This window comes from Onychomys torridus, chromosome 4, assembly GCF_903995425.1.
Source record: "Onychomys torridus chromosome 4, mOncTor1.1, whole genome shotgun sequence".
In the NCBI taxonomy this organism is placed as follows: domain Eukaryota; kingdom Metazoa; phylum Chordata; class Mammalia; order Rodentia; family Cricetidae; genus Onychomys; species Onychomys torridus.
In genome coordinates, this window is record NC_050446.1 from 105,722,328 (window position 1) to 105,744,788 (window position 22,461).

At 40.9% G+C, this 22,461-nt stretch overlaps 1 protein-coding gene across 2 annotated transcripts in view; it reads right to left on the reverse strand.

Moving 5' to 3' along the window:
• Positions 1 to 22,200, reverse strand: part of Rnf24 (ring finger protein 24) — a 45,963-nt gene extending 23,763 nt beyond the window's left edge. For both annotated transcript variants that reach the window (XM_036186103.1, XM_036186104.1), the window contains exon 1: positions 22,022 to 22,200. The gene's annotated coding sequence lies outside the window, so the exon portion shown is untranslated. The remainder of the gene's footprint in view (positions 1 to 22,021) is intronic.
• Positions 22,201 to 22,461: the final 261 nt, after the last annotated feature.

Sequence of the window (22,461 nt, forward strand, 5' to 3'; positions counted from 1 at the left end):
AGTCATTTCACAGGCCCCCGAGAGCCCTTCTCTAAGAAAAGAAAGTGGACTGTGATAACCTGACTATGTCAGTTGCAATGAAGACACCTGTCAATAAAACAAACCAAACCAACAATTAGTCATAAGTTCCTCGAAAAGCACAGGTCACCAGATAGAAATCAATATTTAAACTTTGTTTAATGAAGCAGTCATGAAAGATTTAATTTGATTTTAAATTAAAGGACTTGACTTTGTTCAGTCTCTAGACAAAGTAAATTAATTTTATTAATAACTAATTCAAATATACAAAGGATATTAAAAGGCGCTGGGTTTTCTCTCCATGTGGACTCCCTTTTCTTACTGATAGCATCAAAGCTTGCTGAGCTAAGTGATTCTATTTAAATTCTGAACCCCAGAGAAAGTTTAGTCTTTATATAATATTCAATTAGTACATATTGATACATATATATTCAAGCTGCTTTAGAAGTGGTAAGTTCCTCTACGAAGCTCACTAGGTCCTCTTATTCTTGAGGCCGAGGGTCTAGCACATCCAGTTCAGGACTTTACTGCTGAGTCTCCTTCTGATGAGTGACCCAGGGCTTCAAACATACTAAATGCATTCTGCCACTGAGTTAGAATGCCAGCCTCACTGCTGGGTTCTCAATTCCTAGAAAAGATACTAGTTTTTCAGAATCCATTAGAGGACCTGAAAAATCACTGAAGAGGAAAAATACTAGAAGAAATAAAGCATATTTATTAACAGCAACATAAAGTTTAATAAACTATAACCACATCTAGAATGGTACAAAAACAAAAAGTTGAAGAATCTGTCATTGAATAGGCTTTTAAAAAACAGAAAACAGGGCTGGAGCAATGGCTCAGAGGTTAAGAGCACTGACTGCTCTTCCAGAGGTCCTGAGTTCAATTCCCAGCAACCACATGGTGGCTCACAACCATCTGTAATGAGAGATCTAGTGCCCTCTTCTGGCCTGTAGGCAGAACACTCACTGTATACATAATTAATAAATCTTTAAACAAAAAAAGAAAACAATGTGACAATGTTTTAGAAATTCATTAGCAGAATAAGGTAAATCAGAGTAAGCTTCATGGTAGTACTTAGAATCCAAGCAAGGGTCACATAGTGACATGCATTAACCTCCCAGGCTCCAGCTTCACTGTCTCTCCTACCAGGATGGTAGTCACAGGATGTGTCCATTTCCTACCCGCAGGAGAGGACAGCTGCAACATCTAGCCAAGGAATGTACCTCTTAAATGGCAAGCACTCATCATGGTATCAAGGTTAGTTTTGGTTTAAATGCATGGCTGGCTTTTTGGGTAGGGGTGTGGTTAAACGTAAAATTTTTAAGTTAGCAATCATGTTGGCTGAAGTCACATCTTCCTGGCTCACTTTGGGGTAACAAATATACTTTTTTTTTTTTATTAATTTATCTTATTTTTTTGGTTTTTTAAGACATGGTTTCTCTGTTGTAGTTTTGGTGCCAGTCCTGGATCTCGCTCTGTAGACTAGGCTGGCCTCGAACTAACAGAGATCTGCCTGGCTCTGCCTTCCGAGTGCTGCAATTAAAGGTGTGCGCCACCACTGCCCAGCTTAGACTTTTTTCTAAAGGAACTGGCTGAGAGTATTAATTTCGAGGCACAGATATTAACTGAACATTTTTTCCAACAAGTTATAGACAGCTGATATATATACACTAAAAACATACCTGTTTTTGGACCTTAATTTGTAGAAGGAAAACTGATGGACTAAAACAGCCCATGACTAACTCAGCAATCCTCAAATGTCTCTCTCTAAATTCAAAGTATGAAGGCTGCTTTTTGTTGTTGTTTTTTTAGAAGCAGGGTTTCTCTGTGTAGCCCTGGCTGTCCTGGAACTCACTCTGTAGACCAGGCTGGCCTTGAACTGGAAGATCCACCTGCTTCTGCCTCCTGAGTGCTGGGACTAAGGGTGTGAGCCACCACCACCGACTGAGGCTGCTTTTTATTGTACTTTGACATTTAGTGATAATAACCTCAAATTTTTAAATATTAAATCCTAGGCACTACACCCAAATATCTCCTTCTTGTCTTCTAGAATCACTTTGTTCTTTTACAAAAGATCTAAGGAGGTGTGTGTGTGTGTGTGTGTGTGTGTGTGTGTGTGTGTGTTGCTGAGGACCGAACCCCAGATCTCTTATATGCTAGGTAGGCACTGGACTGAGCCACAAACCGAACCTAACTGTATGCTTAAGACAATTTCAGGCCGAGCATGGAATCACTGGGACAATGAAGTAAGGATGGAATGCATTACTTCTGGGAGTCTGGTTCTGCTTTTGTATTGTAAAGCATCCTGAGAAGGTGCCAATCACCCCAGAATGATGAACAATCTCTCTCTTTTTAATGAGCCGAGTCTTGTAATGTCATTACCCCTGGAAGCTTCTTCTCTTTATATAATAAAAACATTTAATGACTGGTATCATAACCGCCATCACACAAAGCACTATGATTTGGATTTTACAGATGGATACATTAGAAAGTTCCGAGTTCCTCTTACTACAAGACTATTAGAACTGATGAAGCCTTAAAGGCAAATGCCCCAGTAAGGTAACTATCTGGGTTGGGTCTATTCTCTACTGAGCTCTGTGGAAAGTTCACACAAGTTATTTCATAAGAGGCTGGCTCATAAATCCTATCAGTTCTAGGAAGTGTCGTCTTTCAGACTTATTCCTTACAATAACCCAACTACAGAAAAAGGAATTATTTATTCCTTTTGTGTTTTATTTTTGAGACCAGGTCTTGTCATGTAGCTCTGACTAGCCTGGAACTTGGAATATAGACCAAACTGTCCTCAAACTTGCTATTCTCATTCCTCAGTCTCACAAGTGCTGGGACTACAGGAGACAGACCCCACATCTGAGAAGGACATATTGTTTTTGTTTTAAGATTTATTTTTATTCCTTTTAATTACATGTGTGTGTACATGTGTGCACACTCACCTATTCATAAGTATAGGTGTCCATGAAGGCCAGATACCCCTGGAGTTGGAGTTACAGGCAAATGTAAGCTGAATGACACACTTGAGAATTCAATTTAGATGCTCTGCAAGAGCACTACTTACTCTTAACCACTGAGCCCTCTCTCCAGTCCTGGGAATGACATACTACGAGATATTTCTTAGACTAAGTTGGGAGCCTTTTCTCTCTAAAAGAAAATCAGTATTAGGTATTAGAAACAGAATCCTTCTTTAGAGGAAGAGGTATAATGAAGAATGTCCTTGGTTTTCTCTTATGATAACAAGATAGTGGCATGGAAGAGCACAGGCTGCCCTTCCAGAAGACTAAGTTCAAGTCCTAGCACCCCATGCAGCTTACAGGCATCTTTAGCTCCAGTTCCAGGGGATCAAACATCCTTGTTCCAGCCTCTGCAGGCATCAGGCATATATGCAGGCAAAACAGTCATACTCACAAACTGTGTAAATAAAGAAAAGGCTGCGGCAGAGAATGGTAGTTTGCTTGCCCTCCTCTCCTGCCTCCTGCAATGTCTGTCTTCCTGTCCTTCATGTGATTAGATTTTTATGTGGGCACATGTCTACACCTCCCAACTCTCCTTGCAGTTGTCCATATCTTAGTTAAGATACATGGAATGGATGCACATGAAAGTGTCTAGAAATCATGCTTATCAAAGCACTGACAACTGTCTTCTATTTGCTACTTCATCCCTTTCTTTACCTTGTGTTCTGTAATGCAGATGCCATGTCACCAATCTACTGAAGAAGGGCTGGAAATATAGTTCACTGGTCCAGTGCTTGCCCAGCATGCACAAATTCTGGGCTCCATTCATAGAATGACAGACAGGAAGAAGATGGGGTTACCCACAACTTGAAGGTGGAATGGCAAGAAAGAAAAGGGGGTGTTTGGTATTAAAGTCTCTTGCTCCATGATTCTTCATACTAGACCTATGACAACTTTTACATTTATAAGAAATAGTTTTTAATCGTTTTTTTTAAACACTTGTTTTAGGAGGTTTTCTGTCACTGATAGCAGATCCTATCTCATACACTTATCATTTAGGTCAGTACTATTTTTAAATTATTTTGTATTCACAGACATTCCTAATCAGAAAAACACACTTTTTGCTAAGATCATATATGTTCTCTAGCCCCATGTTCTGACACATTATATAACTAATTAGAGCATAGAAAATTTGATGTTACAATGATCTTTACATGATAGTGGAGGTAGTCTGGAACCATTAGCAATACATTTACTAATTACCTAACTACCTCTCTCTGACTCACATATATCCTGATCCCAAAATCTCATGCATGCTGCAGGTTGAGTATCACTTATCTGAAATCATTGGTACCAGAACTGTAACAAGCTTTGAATTTTTTGGGGGGCAGATTCTGGAATAATCTCTCCACCCTCTCTCTATGTTAGGTGTGTAATGTGAAATACTGGAAATAAAACACAAGTCTTAAAAAGTCACTTGTATTTCTCTATATTGAATAGACATAGCTAAACATAGCTAAAGCTGATTTTATTCAATTTTTTACAGTATCTATAATGTGACTGTAACCAGTCACATGAGGACTTGTGTCATCAAAAAGCCTCAATTTTTGGAGCATTTCAGATTTTCAGATTAGGGATACTCAGCCTGTCATACACAATAGTTGGTTGTTCAAAATAAAACATTTGAGTTCTCACCTCATAAAACTCAATAACTAGAAATGTAGTGTGTAAGCCTAGAAATTATCAATACTGTCTAAGTTATGCAGAACAGTGAAGAGAAAAAGCAGTTATAAAGGAGGGAAGAACAAGTAAAATTGGCAGTGGTGCAGCAGTCTCACATTATCACCCCGTATATGGAAAATGCTGGCAATCATGACATTATCCATCCTCTACCAGAACACTATTCTTTACACCTATAGCAACTATTTAGAGAGCATTCCTCATCATCTGAGACTGAAAGTGAGTCATAGCACACAAGCCAATTTTCTTCATTGACAGAAATCACTCCATCTATTCCTCCTATAGGTCACTGTGCTTCTGAGAATCTTAATATTTCAAAAAGGGAACCAAAAATAAACCTTGAAAACATCATTGGTAAGTCAAACGAACCAGTCCTAAATGGCCACATAGTATATGATTCCATTTATATGAAAGACTGAGAATAGAAACAGAAGACTGGCCATTGCTTAATGTAGAAAAGATAGAGAACAGCTAGAGGAATGAGGTTCCTTCTTAGTTCAATGACAGTGGTCCCAAATTATGGTGATAAATGCCCAACTCTAGGAACAAACTAAAATCCAATGAATGTACATTTAAAGATTTTTCTTATTTGTATATGTGTGCCTATCGTGTATGCAGGTGCCAACAAAAACCCAGAAGGTGCTGAATGCCCTAAATTATAGGTATATATTGTGAGCTGCCTGAGGTGGGAGCTGTGTATCCAATATGGGTTCTCTGCAGAAGCACTAAAATTTTTTTTGGTTGTTTTAATTCCGCCCCCCCCCCCACCCAAGACAGGGTTTCTCTGTGTAGTCCTAGTTGTCCTGGAACTCACTCTGTAGACCAGGTTGGCCTCAATCTCACAGAGATCCGCCTGCCTCTGCCTCCCAAGTGCTGGGATTAAAGGTGTGTGCCATCACTGCCTGGTTTAAATTTTTATTTTATCTATGAGTGTTTTGCTTGCATGTATGTATGTGTACCACATATGTGCCTGCAGAAGTGAGAAGGCATCAGATTCCCTGGAACTGGTGTTATAGATGGTTGTGGCACTATGTGGCACTAGAAACTGAATCCGGGTCCTCTAAAAAAGCAGCAGATGCTCTTAATGGCTAGGCCATCTTTCCAGCCTAGAATTGAATCATACATTTAAACAAACTATGAAGGTGTAAATTTTATCTAAATAAAGCTATTCAAAAGAGGAGGTGAAGAACAAACTTTAAAACAACTATTAGAAATGATACATATAGAACCTCCTAAAAAGATGAAAAAGTACGAAATGAAGTTAAGAAGGAACAATTTTTCAGACCTCTGATCAGGCACATCTTGTCAACCTGGCACGCAAAACTAGTCGTATATTTGCAAAGGTTATCTGTTCTGTGTTCATTCCTTCTAATGTCTTAGCCCTCATGCAGCAACAATTAATTATTAGGACAGTACTTTGTGAAGGGAACTAAATTACACAGTAACTCGATTATTTAATTGTAATTACTTCCATCTGAGGCTAAGAACACATTTAATAAGTAAGCCCAAAATTTGCTCAACTATGATATGCTGTATCGCTCTGCTTTTTTTCTGTTTTCAACAACATAAAAATCCATGGAATTTACTGTGAAAAAATGTGTAAGTTTGATGTTTAGGAGAGTTGGGAGTTAGCTAATAAAATTCAAATGCAAGCTCCACTTGATTTCACTGCATTTATAGGAAGTTGCCTGTGCAAAGTATTGAAATGCTAAAGAAGTTCCCGTTTAAGTTTTACAGGAACTTTTCAGTCAGATCATATGAAAAATGTCAGAAAAAGAATATTAAAATGACAACTGGCAAATCTAATAAATATTGAATTAAACTATAACTCAGTGACTCATAAAGGAGTTATCCATTTATAAATTCAGACTAGATGATACATGGCATATAAAAGAAGTAGAATGTTCAATGGAACAATGGGACTATTCTTTTTTATACTAATTCATTAAAACTTATGAATTGCTTATTTTTTTATTGTGTATAGGAGGAAGCACATGTACACTGGAGTGTATGTCAAGGTCAGAGGACAACTTGAAGCAGTTGGGTCTCTTTACCATGCAGGTTCTGGGGATCAAATTCAAGTCACAAGGCTTGGTGGCAAGTGCCCTTACCTGCTAAGCCACCTCACTGGCCCAACTGACACATCTAACTTAAAAAGGTAAAAAAATTACACTTGTTTTTTGTAAAATGTACCAGCTTTGTAGACTCCAAAGAATTTAAGACTGCTAAATATTGTGGTCCACTGCTTTACAGACCTCCTGACCATAAGAAATAAGAGTAGGACAGAGGCTGGATGGTGGGGTCTTCACCTGTGGGCTCTGGTTGCACTAAAAGAGACGACAGGAGGCTGCAAGGACATGAGGCACCAAAGTGGTGACACAATTTCCTAGAGAGGAAGTGTGTCTTATCTAAAGCCACACAGTGAGCCCTCTGCTCAGTGCCTAGGCACAATGACATGTGCACCAGGGCTGTTCTAAAGCAACTGTTGAACTTCATTTTCTGTACTAAATCACCTTGGCTGAGATAAAGAATAATGATTACCTATAATGCTTGAATCACCTGATTAAAAACAATATTAAAATACAATTACATTATTTCTCCCTCCATCTTCATCCTGATGACCTCTGTTTCCTTTAATTTCACACACACACACACACACACACACACACACACACACACACACACTTGCTGAGTTGCTTGTATATATATGATTTCAGGGCTGACCATTTGGTATTGGATAATCAATTAGGGGGCTCATCCCAGGGAGACCCATTCTCCCTCCCTCAGCAGTGATTAGAGGCTGGCCCTTTCATATGTTAGCTTGTCTATGGTGTCATATTGTTCAGGTCTTGTTAAGGCAGCCACACTGTTCAGGTATCATGAGTATAGCTTCCCTATCATTTTCAGGAGACACAACTCTGCAGCCTGCTGATTCCCCAGCTCTTCAAATCTTCCTGCCCCTCTTCCATGAGAATGCCCGAGCCTGAGGTCCTGGAGTTTGTTGCAGATACATCACCTGGGGCTGGCTACTCCACTATCAGTTCTTCTCTGAACTGTGATCAGTGGTGGCTTTCGGTAATGGTCTCCATCTGTCTGCAGTCTTTTAAGGCATCCGTTTATAATGGCATGCTTCACTTTTAGGGGACCACACTAACAATAAAGTAGACAGTATAGCACAGCAAAGACTCCACATTGGAGAAACCACACTAGTACATACTTTCAATGACCTTCTCAAACAGTATAATTAGAGACTGTCTAGAGAAGGTTACCAAGCTAAGAACCCTAACCTGTTTAATTTTCCTTTGAAATCAAGATTACTTTCCTGAGAACAAGGATTCAGGAAATAAATAAAAACAAAAGGTTAAATAAGGTAAATTGGAGCAGAATAAAACTAGTGAGGCTTTCTCAGCATTAAAGGAATATGAAATTAAGTATCAGGAGATGCTGGGAAGGTGGTGGTAGTGCACACCTTTAGTGCCAAAACTCTGGAGGCAGACAGATCTCTGTGAGTTAGAGGCCAGCCTGGTCTACAGAGCAAGTTCCAGGGCAGTCAGGGCTGTTACACAAAGAAACCCTGTCTAGAAAACAAACAAACAAAAAACAAAAAGAAATAAACAAAAAAAGTATCAATAGAAATGATCAAAGAACTCTTTGGCATAAATTTTAAAACAATTTTTTTTTTGAGACAGGGTTTCAGTTCACTGTGTAGCCCTGGATGTCCTGGAACTCAGAGATCTGACTGCCTCTCCTGAATGCTATGATTAAAGGTGTGCGCCACACAGCTCATAAAGTAAAAATGTAAATAAAAAATATTAGTAAAAGAATAATCTCCACTTTAAAAATTAATGTGTGTAACCTTCATTTTCTTTAACCTATACACAATTTAATAAAGACACGGTATTTTAGGAGAAAACGAATATAAAACATTACAAAATATGTCCTATGGCTTTTATTTCTATGTTTATAGAAGATATGTACCTTACAGATACGACTGGTCAAGCTCTTTGTACGTAAGATTTAAACCAGATTAAAATGAGGAAACCAACTAGCTAGAAACTTTAGATCAGATTATATTCAAGCTAGCAGGCCTCAACAGTCTAAGTCTTAAGAGTATTGGAGGATTTTGAATCACTTCATAATATTTCCAAGAAATCATAAAAACTGGACAAGTGAAGTTCTTCAGTATTACACTTTAAAAAATTATTGGGGAAGCAGAGACTCTTGTAGCCCAACTAGCTGTAGATTAAAGGTTTAATTCTCTAAAAATAAAATCTTGCTTAAGGAATAAGTAGATCTGAAAGACATGTTTAATCCCAAGTGTGTAGAATAAAAGTTTTACTTTTTTTCTTCCAAAAATGAAGAAGAAAAAGAAGGAGGAGGAGGAGAATAAGGAGAATAAGAATAATAATAAGAAGAAACTAAGAACAAGAATAAGGAGAAGGAGAAATAAGTAGGCCTGTTTTTCATGATTGGGGAAATAAATTAAAAAACAATGTCATCTGTGGTGTTTCTTTCTTCATCTTGTTTTTGATTCCAGATTCGTTATTTCTTGGGAACTCTGCCCACAGAGCAGCCCATGAAGAATGAGTGCACTGGGTGGGCATTCAGCTGCATCTGGGGAAGGGCTGGGTCAAATCAACTTTTGGGAATCCCGACTTGGTATCCTAACCTAGTAGGCTTTCCTTTCATTGATTGCAGAGGTATTAGAATGTGTGTCAATTCTAAAAGAAATAATTTACATCTTGATATGGTACTCAAACAAAGGCTGCACCACTAAGACAAAAGATTAAATCCTCAAGTCAAACAATTCAATTCCCTTCCTTATCTGATTAAACTTATTTTTGTTGTTGCTGTTGGTTTTTGTTTGTTTTTGTTTTTCCAGGCAGGGTTTCTCTGTGTAGCTTTGTGCCTTTCCCTGGAACTCACTTGGTAGCCCAGGCTGTCCTTGAACTCACAGAGATCCGCCTGGCTCTGCCGCCTGGCTCTGCCTCTCGAGTGCTGGGATTAAAGGCGTGTGCTACTACCACCCGGCTTAAACTTATTTTTTTAATCAACTGTATAATAGTATAAAATTACAGTGGCAGTCTCTCATGTAATGTGAATTTTATGGTTACCCTAAAAAGCCCTTTGATGAGATAAAGATCTTACAGAATTCTTGCTAACAAATGTAGAAGAGACAGCAGAGTAAGAAAAGTCATCATTACACCACAGATGAAATACCTTATACCATGGGGATCACACTGGTCTTTTACCTGTGATGAGTTCATAACAAACAAAAAGAAGAGGAACTGCCCTAAATAAAAAGAGATGGACAGAATGACCTGGACTTACCTTTAAAATAGCTCAGCAAGGGAAAGTGAAAGAGAAAAGGCCAGGAGAAACAATTGTGACAAACTGCTTCTCACCTTCCTAATGCTGCGACCTGTTACTCTACTTCCACATGCTGCGGTGACCCACCTCCCAACCATACAATTATTTTCATTGCTACTTCATAACTATAATTTTGCCACTGTTATGAATTGTAATGTAAATATCTGTGTTTTCCAATGGTCTCAGGTCACAGGGATCATTTGACCCACAAAGGGGTCTCAACCGCTGCTGGAACCACTGAGATGGCATATGGGAGCACTCATACTGAGTATGTTTACAGCTCTTCCTAACAAAACCTAAGCCCCTTGCAAACAGAAGTTTGAAAAGCAGCATAGTTGAGCTGGCTGTGTTGGCCCAGGCCTGCAATCCCAACACTCAGGAGGCAAAGGCAGGCAGAGCTCTGTTGAGTTTGAGGCCAACCTGGTCTATGCAGCAAGTTCCTAGCCAGCAGGCTACATGGTGAGACCTAACAACAAAACAAAACAAAATAAAAGCAACAACAACAAAAAAGCAAAGTAAGATAGTTGAGCTAACAAATAATATTAATCTCAGGCAGAAAATAAAGGGAACCCATGGCTAAAAGCCACCTTATTAGTTTTTCAGTGTGTAGAAGTAGGCTAAGTTATACGGGGAATACTCTTTTTTCCTTCAATAAAATAGCCACATAGCTATAGAACACAAATATTGTTTTATATCTGAAATACATTCTTTTACTGAAAAATCTATAACATACAACAAGCAGTTTTACAGAACACACACACACACACACACACACACACACACACACACACACACACACACAAACACACGAAGAGGCAGAGTCTCCAAATACAAACATACATCCTGTCCACTCCTCAGAACTGTCAAGCTTTCACAGATTTGAGTTGTAAATGGCTCGTGGCAGTGAACTGAAACAGAGAACTGAGACACACAAGTCACAGCCACATTCCAGAACTGAATGATGCTTTTCCTCTTATTTACACTCGATCACTTTACATCTTTTTTTTGAGATAGTATCTTGACACACAACATTCACAACATATTCCACACATGGTGCTGACTAAGGGTCTATGGAGTTCACTTTGTAAATTCTCTTCCCAGGAGGTTCAAAGAAGAGCAGAAAGAAAGGGGGGAAAAATCAATAGCCTTCCAGAAGTAGCTTCAAAGCACAAAACATTCTGCTTCAAATCAGAACAATGGTTTTGTAGCTCTGGGGATTGTTTAGGCAAGTGTCCCACCATATATAAATATATCTCCAGTCCTATAGAATTGGTTTAACCCCTCCCCTTTTTAAAGAGCTATTTCCTTCTGAAAATCTATAGAAAAAAATTCTACAGGATTGAGAGATGGTGCAGTGTGTGGTTAAGATCAATGGCTGTTCTTCTAGAGTACCTGGGTTTGATTCCCAGCACCCATATGGCAGCTCACAACTGTAACTGTTCCAGGGACTATGATAACTTACTTCTGTCTTCTGTGGGCACTGCATGTAGGTAGTGCACAGATATGCACACAGGCAAAAACCATCCATACACATAAATATAAACACTTTAAGAGTCTATACGCCAGGCGGTGGTGGCACATGCCTTTAATCCCAGCACTCGGGAGGCAGAGGCAGGCAGATCTCTGTGAGTTCGAGGCCAGCCTGGGCTACCAAGTGAGTTCCAGGAAAGGTGCAAAGAGAAACCCTGTCTCAAAAAACCAAACCAAACCAAACCAAACAAAAAACAAAAACCAAACAAAAAACAACAACAAAACAAACAACAACAACAACAAAAGAGTCTACAACCAGGTGTGGTAACTCATATCTGTAACTCTAATAAAAGGTGTACCGCAAGTTGAGGCTTGAGCTACAGAGTGAATTCAAGGTAAGTGCTGGTTATAGAGTAACCTTCTCTCTTAAACAGAGGTTAAGTATACACAGTAGTACATGTCTGTAATCCTAATACTTGGTAGGCAGAGGCAGGAGAACTGGTGCATGTTCAAGACTAGCCTGAGCTATGTAGCTAGACCCTATCTCAAGGCTAGAGAGATGGCTCGGTGATTTAGAACATGTTCTTATAGAGAACCTGGGTTGTGTTCCCAACACCCCCGTGGTAGCTAACAACAGTCTGTAACTCTAGTTCCAGAGGATTCAATACCTCTTCTGACCTTTGCAGGCTCCTGCATGCATGTGCTACACACATATATTCAGGCATACACATGAAATATTTTAAAAATCAAATAAATGCAACAAACAAACAAACATCCCTAGATACTCTCTGCAAGGGTTTTATAATAGCTCTGAAGACCTGTTAGAAACTTAACATGTTCTCATGGGCAAGCATCCACTCAGCACTCAGGATCTTTCATGAATTGGCCCAGGCCTGAACCTTATCCTCCTGCACTATTCTTCAAATGCTGTATCGTAGTCAGAAGCATCATTTGTGGTCCTTCCTATCTTTGTTTTTGATTACTTCTACTATCTGCACATCCTGCGCATCCCCAATCACTTGATAAAAACTTGTCACCTTTCATGTTCTGCCTTAAACAGCTCTCTCCCTGCGTACATATCTGCCTGATTCCCTAATCCTTCCTACGAAGTTCAGTCTTCTGTCCTTCTGTCCTTTCTCCACCTTTATTGGTCTGCTGGATACCGGTCTAATCTGAGGTTCTGTGTGACACAGCATTGACACTACAAATGATCAAATCAAGGAAGTGGTTATGTTCTCATGGCATAAATAGTTAAATGGTGGGGGGAAAAGTCTGTTCCAGAAACCTAAATGTGACCTTAGGACAAAGGTCTTTGAAGTTGTAATTAGGGATCTGGAGCTGGCTGTGGTAGTTTAAATCCCAGAAACTGTGAAGTGGAAACAGGAGAATCAGTGCAATTCAGGCCAGCCTGGTCTGCACAGCAGTTCTAGGCCAGCTGGAGCTGCAAAGCAATTCTGTTTCAAAAACCAAAAAGAAGTTATGGGTTCTGAGACTAGATCTGTTTAGACTGTGTAGATTATACATCTGTTGACAAGAGTTTTCTGAGGAAAATCTGGAGAAGTTAGGAAGGGTTCTTCCTAGAGGCACTGGGGAGCTCGACAGTCTTGCTGTTGCCCTGATTTCCACCTTCTGGACCGCAGAACTGTGAGGGTATATTTCTGTGGCTAGAAGCATCAACTTTGCAGTCGCGTGAAGGGGACTCTAGGGAACCTCATCATTCTCTTTGTCTCACTTCCATTGTAATCACTTTTACTCACGCCCTCGACCTGTTGCAGTAGTTCTGCAGCTGGTCTTTGCACGGGACTCTGAACTTCCTTCACCCACTGCAATGCATCCGGATACTCTCCTGAAGTTGGCAGCATAAACTCTGATAAGTGATGGGCTATGGAGATGTCTGGTCCAGCCCCTGACTGGTTAACCTCAAGAAATTACTTCTTTGGGGGCTGGAGAGATGGCTCCCTGGATACGAGCACTGGCTACTCTTTTGGGACCCCTGTTCAATTCCCAGCACCCACATGGCTCACAACTACCTGTAACTCCAGTTTCAGGGGATCTGACACCTTCACACAGACATACATGCAGACGTAACACCAATGCACATGAAATAAAAGTAAATTATTTTTTAAAAAGAAATCATTTCTTTGATCTTTAATTGTATCATTCATGAACTGTTTTCAGCATAGTTTAAGGAGGAAATAAGTAATGCCTGTTATGCTATAGGTAGACAATGTTTTCAGTGAAGGCTAATTCATGTGAAAGTTAGCTGTAGCTATTGATACTGCTTTGTCATTTAAAAAAAAAAAAGACTCTTAAAAGTGATTGTGGGAGGCACTGAGTTTGAGGTCAGCCTAGTGTACATCTACAAAGAGAATTCTAGGACATCCAGAACTACATAGTTGAGACCCTACCTCAATTAAAAAAAAATATTACTTTTGACTTGTTTTCATAGACAAAACTGAAAAACTAAAAGATTGAAGGTTTTATTTATTTATTTATTTATTTATTTATTAAAACTTTTATTATTTTATTTTCCAGACAGCATTTCTCTGTGTAGCCTTGGCTGTTCTGGAACTCAATCTGTAGACCAGGCTGGTCTTGAACTCACAGAGAGATTAAAGGTGTGCAGCACCACTGCCCACCTGGCAGATTGAAGAAACTTTAATTATAGCCATGTACACAATTCAGTTCAAGCTGTAGAGACCAGATCCTATTTTAAGTTTAAAGCACAAAGTATAATTTCACAAGCTCAGATTTAGGAGAGAATGATAAAGAAATGTAGGTAGTTCATAATGGTTTTGGTTTGTTTAGATGAATTTAACAAACAGGTAATACAGAACCATTCAATCTCCAAATTAAAAAAAAAAAATTAAGGCAACATACTAACTATTGTAAGGAAGTTTTTTCCTGTCTAAGGTAGTTTGCCCCAAAGCATTCCATAAACTTCCACATGATAAAACTTTTTGTTTTAAAACAAACATGCCAGGCGGATCTGTGAGTTCAAGGCCAACCTGGTCTACAGAGTAAGATCCAGGACAGGTACCAAAACTACAGAGAAACTCTGTCTTAAAAAAAAACAAAAACCAACCAACCAACCAATCTTGTTTCATACAATACCACCCACCACACCTCACACCCTTGCAATTCCAGAACTTGATGGTTTGAAGTGTTGACCTCTTTCTCCTTTCCATCATTTCCTTTGCACCAATTTTATTTTATTTTATTTTGGTTTTTCGAGACAGGGTTTCTTTCTCTGTGTAGCTTTGCGCCTTTCCTGTAACTAGCTTTGTAGACCAGGCTGGCCTGGAACTCATAGAGATCCGCCTGGCTCTGCCTCCTGAGTGCTGGGATTAAAGGTGTGTGCCACCAACGCCCAGCTTTTTATTTTTTAAACATTTTTTTGTTTTGTTTTGTTTTTCGAGACAGGGTTTCTCTGTGCAGTTCTGGTGCCTTTCCTGGAACTCACTTGGTAGCCCAGGCTGACCCCGAACTCACAGAGATCCACCTGGCTCTGCCTCCCGAGTGCTGGGATTAAAGGCATGCACCACCACCGCCCCCTTTGCACCAATTTTAAAACTAGCCAGGCACTAAAGACTGAAGTCTGAATGAGGCTACTAATGTTGAGAATACAGAGATACCTTCATAAGATGAGATGCATGCTCATACTGGCAGTACCACACTTATGCTCTTAAGTAAACTAATAGATTAAATTTGCTAAAAGATGTAAGGAACTGCCTCATACAAGCACCTGTCTAGTTAGAACATTAGCAAATTAAATGAGACAAATTTTAAGACAACATATAGAATTAGCCCTTTACTGAGGACTATGGTTCATAAAGCAAATTTTATAAATAAGGTAAAAAATTTTATTAATCAAAGTGACCCAAATTTTATAAGATAAAAATGAAAATAACAAGTAAACTTCATTTTAAGGGATGCTAATAAATGGAGACAGCTAAACTGGAGGAAGTACCAATATAAAAGCATCCACTTTTATTGACAAGCAATTCTTCTATACTTAACATTAAATTCATAAAAATTCAGGTTGCATTAAACTTTCCCACAGCAATTCATAACACAGGGTTCATTTGCAATACTAAGTGGCTTCCTTTCCCTTGACACTGTAGGCTGACTTCAACTCCACAGAGGGAGGCCTGGGGCAACTAACTCTTTGGCATGACTATCCTTAGGGTAGAGGGAAGGCCCCAGCTGGCCTTCCAAGAGCGGCCAACCCAAAATGAGGCCACTGGCCAGCTACTCATGGGCCAGCTGGCCTGGAACAAAGTGTCTAGTTCTTACCTCCAGAGCAGAGAAGGTTGACCCGGCTGGCTTTCAGAGAATGGCACTAACTGGAGTGCTCACAATTCATTTTCAATCATCTGGCATTCTTTTAAACCTCAATTTACACAGCACCAAATTTTGAGGTCTCAAATCCTCAGATTATAACAGTTCCCATTACGCATCTAGATAAGGAAGTAGAGTAACTGCCAAATTCATTCAAGAAACAATTTCTAAAACTAAAAATTACCCTCAGTTTTAGCTTTAAAAGGCCCATGGTTGTTAAGTAAATTTCCAAAATAAAAAAAATCAAGACAAATAATAAGAAAACAAACTAAATAACAACAAAACAACTTAACACAGAGAAACACATTTCTTAAGTCTAAGTAAGGTCTAGCCCTTTTTAGTGGAATTTATACAGCTTGTCTATATCCTTCATGTGGCTCTCAAAGGAGGCTGAACTGCTACATACACTACCTGCCTAGCTCACTAGCAGGTCAGTTACCTGAAAAAAAAAAAAGATCTGTTTGGCAGGTATCTAGCACACAAGCACATATCTGAGGTTGTCTTTCTATAATCCTAGCACTTGCAGAGGTAGAGCCTTGAGGATCAGGAGTTCAAGGTCATCTTCAGCTCCTAGTTAACTAAGTTCAAGGCTTTCGGGGATTACATGAAATACTGTCTCAAATAACCAAAATAAATAAGTAAAGCTGTTTGATGGGTGACAAACTAGGCATTTGAAAGGTTGTTTTTGTTTGTTTGTTTTCAAGACAGGGTCTCTCTGTGCAGCCTTAGCTGGCCTGGAACTTGCTCTGTAGCCCAGGCTGGCCTCTAGACCACCTGTCTCTGCCTCCCGAATGCTAGGATTAAAGGCGTGCGCCACTGCCACCACCAGCTAGAATTTGAAAGTTTCAGCATACAACTATAATCTTACCACACAGGTGACGACAGAGGTAGGAGGATCTGTCAAGCTGGAGGCCAGCCTGGCTGACATAGGGAGATCAGGCCAACCAGAGCTACACAATAGTGAAACTGACTCAAGAAAGAAAATGAAATTAGAAAATAAGATAACAACATGGAGTAACTTGAAGACGGAACCTTTGAGCCAAATAAACAAATTGGACTTGGCTCAAAATTTATCAAATGATCAATTTACCAAATCACTAAGAAGTGGTATAAACTGCTCATTTGTCAACTGTAGGTCTTTTTGTTTTTTTGAGACAGGCTTTCTCAATGTAACAGCCTTGGAACTCTTTGTAGACCCAGTTGGCCTGAAACCCACAGAGATACCCTGGGATTAAAGGCATGTGCCACACCACCCCGCCTGGCCAACTACAGATCATTTTACTAATCTATCACATGATATAATCTAGGGAACAAATGGGCAAGAAATGAGGGAGGGAGGAAGAAGAGGAGAGAAAGAAAAAAACTAATAAACAGATCATATTTATGAGCAATATATCTTCTAGACAAAAAAATATTAAAGAGAGGCTGATGAGAGTTGGGGATTTAGCTCAGTTGTAGAGCACTTGCCTAGCAAGTGCAAGGCCCTGGGTTCAATCCTCAGCTAAAAAAAAAAAGAAGAAAGAAAAAAGAAAAAGAAAAAAAAAAAAGGCTGATAAGGTAGTTCAGAGGGTAAGGTTGCTTGCCTACAAGCCTGATAACCTGAGTTCAGTCTCCTGGGCCCTGTAGACTAGGCTGGCCTCAAACCCAGAGATTCCTCTGCCTCTGCCTTCCAGATGCTGGGATTAAAGGTTTATACCATCACTGCCCAGCAACTTTTAGTGTAAAAAAAAAATGAATAAAACAAAAATCATGATTTTCTTGTTAGGAAAATTTAAAGGCAAGAGCTATCTGACTAGAGTGAATTGACTTACAGAATAGATAAGGTTCTTGTCTTCCTGTTGCTGGCATTCTAGTGGGGCTAAGAGACACAAAGGTAAGTCAACAGTACCAGTTAGGGATGACAGGCTCTACATAAACAGATAGGCGAAGTGTGTGCTTCTCACTTGAGACATTTAACTATCAGGTAAACAGGACAAACTGATGAGAGGCAAAAAAAGTGTATTAAATTTGGTATTCTGTTTTTAAAGATGGACGTGAGAACATGCCTGTGAGCTGAGAGACCTGTGTACAGTTAATGATGCAAGAGAGAGCGCACAAATACAGGAACTGTGAGTAGTGAAGGGATATGAGACAAAGAATGGGGGAGGAAGGTGGTTTCTGGTGTGAGGAAGACCAGAGTCCTAAGGACAGGTTTCCAGAGTGGGTGAGAAGAAGGGGGGCTTTAGAGTCTTAGCAAAGAGAGAGAGAAAGGGAAGGAGGGAGGCAGGAAGGAAGGGCTAAGTCATTCTTGAAAAAATAAAGTTCAGGTGCACAGCTTTAATCTGGCAGAGGCAGGCAGTTCTGAGTGGAAGGCTCCGTTGGTCTATAGAGAAACTCTGCCTCGAAAATAAACAAACAAATTCTACATTGTAAAACCCAAACCTATCAAATCATAGAAGTTTACCTCCACTAATTTAAGGTCTTAAACAAACAAACAAACAAACAACTTCTTAGTCCTCCAAGGCAGGACCATCTTTCCATTTGCATCCCCTTTTACCTGAGAAATGTTTTTATGTGACCTCAGGCATATAAAACTGGTTTAAAATCAAACCAAACATTTACTGATAATAAACTTAAAGCAATTTTATTTTAAAATAACTCTTTGGCATACACAATTTTATTTTATTTTATTTTTAGCTGAGGATCGAACCCAGGGCCTAGCAAGCGCTCTACTACTGAGCTAAATCCCCAACCCAATTTTACCACTTATTAAAGACAAAGGGCAAATCTACATATTGATATACAGATATGCTTGTTGACTTTTACACAGAGAATTAAATTGTGGCTAAATATCTGATAATGCATAGAACATCACTATTTTCAGAGGTGACTGATCTCTTGACTTTATAATGTCAATGCTGAAATGCGGCTTTATAGCAATATATAGTACAAAATGGAAGAAGTATGTTTAGAACTTATGATGATTCATGTTGATTTTCAATTTGATAGGACTTAGAATAATCATAAAAACATACCTCTGGGTGTGTCTTTAAAGGTGTCCCCTGCCCCTAAAAGGTTTGACTGAAGAGGAAAGACTGGGCTAGAAAAACAGTCCAGCAGTTGAAAGCACTGGCTGCTCTTCCAGAGGACTGGGGTTCAATTCCCAGCAACCACACGGCCACTCACAACTGTCTGCTATTCCAGTTTTTGAGAATCTGCTGCTCTCCTCTGGCTTCCTCTGGCACCAGGCAAGCAAGGTGGTACACAGACACACTTGCAGGAAAAACATCCATACACATAAAACAAAATAGTAATTAAAAAAAATAAAAAGAGGGAAGCCCCTGAATGTGAATGGTGGTGTCCTCAGATGCTCAAAGGAAATGGAGCATCAGCATGTATCATTCTCTGCTTCTCCACCAGACACAATGTGACCAGAGCCTTATACTCCTGTCATGGACTTCCCTATGACACCCTCACGCTGTCAGTCCAAACAGACCTTTAGTCATTTGTCAGGTATTTTTTGTCACAGCAATGAGGAAAAATAACTAATACGAGGCCATTTCTGAAGTTGCTGGAAATCTAATCCCAAACTAAAATTCAAATAATGATTTTTTTAAAAATAAAATTCAAGTTAGCAACTCAAAAGCTTTGTTTTGAGATTAGGGTCTCACTATGTAACCGTGGCCGGTCTGAAACTCACTATGTAGACCAGGTTGGCCTTGAACTCAGAGATCTATCTGCCTGCCACTGCCTCCTGAATATTCATTCTATCCTGGTCTCTCTCTATATATAGTGAGTTCCACGTGGTAAGATCCTCTCTTTAAAAAAAGAAAGAGCCGGGCAGTGGTGGCGCACGCCTTTAATCCCAGCACTTGAGAGGCAGAGGCAAGTGGATCTTTGTGAGTTCGAGGCCAGCCTGGTCTACAGAGTGAGATCCAGGAAAGGTGCAAAGCTACACAGAGAAACCCTGTCTCGAAAAACAAAACAAAACAAAAAGCAAAAACAAAAAAAAGGAAAAAAAAAAAAAAGAAAAAGAAAAAGAAAATTCAACTCTAGCAACTTGAATTAATTTTTGACCACTGAGCATTCAGAAACTTTTGATTGCTAATTACTTGTGACTCCCACATTCAGCTATGCAATCCCATATTGGGTTGTGTCCCAGGTTTAAGAAAAAATGCATAAGGCAAAAATTTTATTAAGAATAACAGATTGTCATCCAACCAGTGGAAAATTTCCTTCAAATTAAAAACAAATGTTTTAGGTAAAGAGTCTATACATAAACAGATACTGTGGAGGTTAACATTTCATTTTGTACTGAAATTTTAATAGGAATGAAAATATATGTAACTCAAAAATAAATAATCTTGAAGATAGTCTTAAAGAAAACTGAACCCACTCAATTATTCATATATAAACTCAGTTTTTTTCCAGCACCGCTATTGTGAATCAAATGATTGTAACAGAGCCTGGCAGTGGTGGCGCACGCCTGTAATCCCAGCACTCGGGAGGCAGAGGCAGGCGGATCTCTGTGAGCTCGAGGCCAGCCTGGTCTCCAAAGCGAGTTCCAGGAAAGGTGCAGCTACACAGAGAAACCCTGTTTCGAACCTCCCCCGCCCCCCCAAAAAAAAGATCGTAACAAAAATATTTCCAAAATGTAATAACTATCTTATAATTATTTAAAAAATCTATCTTAAAGCAAAATAAGATATAGCTTGCTTGTTGAGACAAGGTCTCATTATGTAGTTCTGGCCTGGATATTCCGATATAGATCAGACTGGCGGCCTTGAAATCACGGAGATCCTGCTGTCTCTTCCTCCCAGGTGATGGGATGAAAGGCGCTGGCCGCCACACCTGGCTAGTACTAGCTCAATGACCTCTTTTTGGCTGTTTAAGTGAACAGGCAGGCAGAGGTCCTTCAAGTCAAGGTCTACGGGACCCAGGAGTGCTTCCCACCCTCTTTGTGGGATGTAAACAATGAAAAAAAATAGAAGGGGTTGTTTTCTGGTCGTCATGTAAGATGAGCTGTTGAGCTGGGCTGTACAACAAAACACACGAAAATTCAGATCAAAGCCGGGGTGCATGCCAGGATAATATGCAATAAAATCCTTTGCCAAAGCATTGGGGAGGACAGGGCACCGGGCGACCGGACAAACAAGGAGGTGGAGAGAACCTGCTGGACCACCTCTTCCTAAGGCAGGGAGGGAGGCAAAAACCACAATCCACCTGTACTGAAGAGTTGGTAAAGCAGTGTCCTAGATACACGGGAGTATTCCTACAGATATGTATACCACGACCTATTATCAATCAACCAAGCCCAGAAAGCAATGTTCTGTATGGTGGCGTAGCCCTGACACATAAATATATCACCATTAACCCCCAAAGCAATGTGTTCTAAATATACAGCGACATGAATACAGGCTCACACGTTCAATGAACAGACCCACTGGTTTTACAGCAAGAAACATCCCCCCCCCAAAAAAAAAAACCACCACCTTTTTTTCTTTTTTTTCTGAAATAACACCAGGGACGGACGGGTAAAGATGTGAAGTTATCTTCACACTTCTTCTTTTCCGTATGCCCTTTCAGACGATCTCTTTTTACAGGACACACACCCCTTGGGTCTCCGGAAACAAAGCGGGGGTCATTAATTCTCTGGCCTGTGGGTGCACACACGCACCCCCCTCCCCCGCGCCCCCAGACGATGAGGTCGCCATAGGACTTTCACTAGTTAAATAAGCAGGTACAGACCACTGCCTTGCACAGTGTGACAAGCAGGCACGAGACGAGCACCACAAAGGAAGGAGTGGCTGGGGACCAGAAAGAAACCCACTGCCACACCGCGTCCCTGAGACGCGCGTCCGTCTCCACCGGCAAGCGGAGGCAGCGGCTCCTCCATCCTCCGCCCATCCCGCCTCCCCAGCCCGGGCCCAGCCCGAGGTGACCTCCCGGGTGACAGCCCGCGCCGCCCTTTGTGCGGGTGTGCGGGGACTGCCCCGCGGCCCCCCGGTCTGGGAGCGGGCGCGAGGCCGGCGCGCTGCCCTCAGCATCCCAGAGCCCGACCTGCGGAGCCTGCGCCTCCGCCTCCGCCTCCGCCTCCGCCGCGCGGCCCTGAGGCCCGCCCTCCCCTCACTCACCCGGGCGGTGGGCAGCAGACGTGACGGCTGCGGCGCCCGGCGGCAGCTCTCCGGCGGCGAACTGGTAGCCAGAGTCCGAGCCGCTGAGCTGGCGGTGGCGACGGCTAGCTGCGGCCCCGGCGAGGGGCGGGCCCGGCGGGGGAGGGGCGGCCGCCGCGCCTCTCATTCATGCCGCGGAGGCGGGGTGTGGGACCCGGATGCCCGTGCAAGTCCCGCCTCCTCGCTGAGGGCGCGCGGCTTCATTGTCTGCAATGCGCAGGCGCGGCGCTCCGGAGCGAGGCTAGGCTGCTGCCTACCCTGTCTGGAGGGTAGGTTTATGATGCTGAGCTAAGAGGTTCTTATCGTCTCAGCTGTTTAGTGTTTTCCCCGTCTCTGAACATTTTTAACAGTTAAAAGAATGAGACTTGGCTTACGGCGTAGCATCCGGCCCAAGAGTCCTC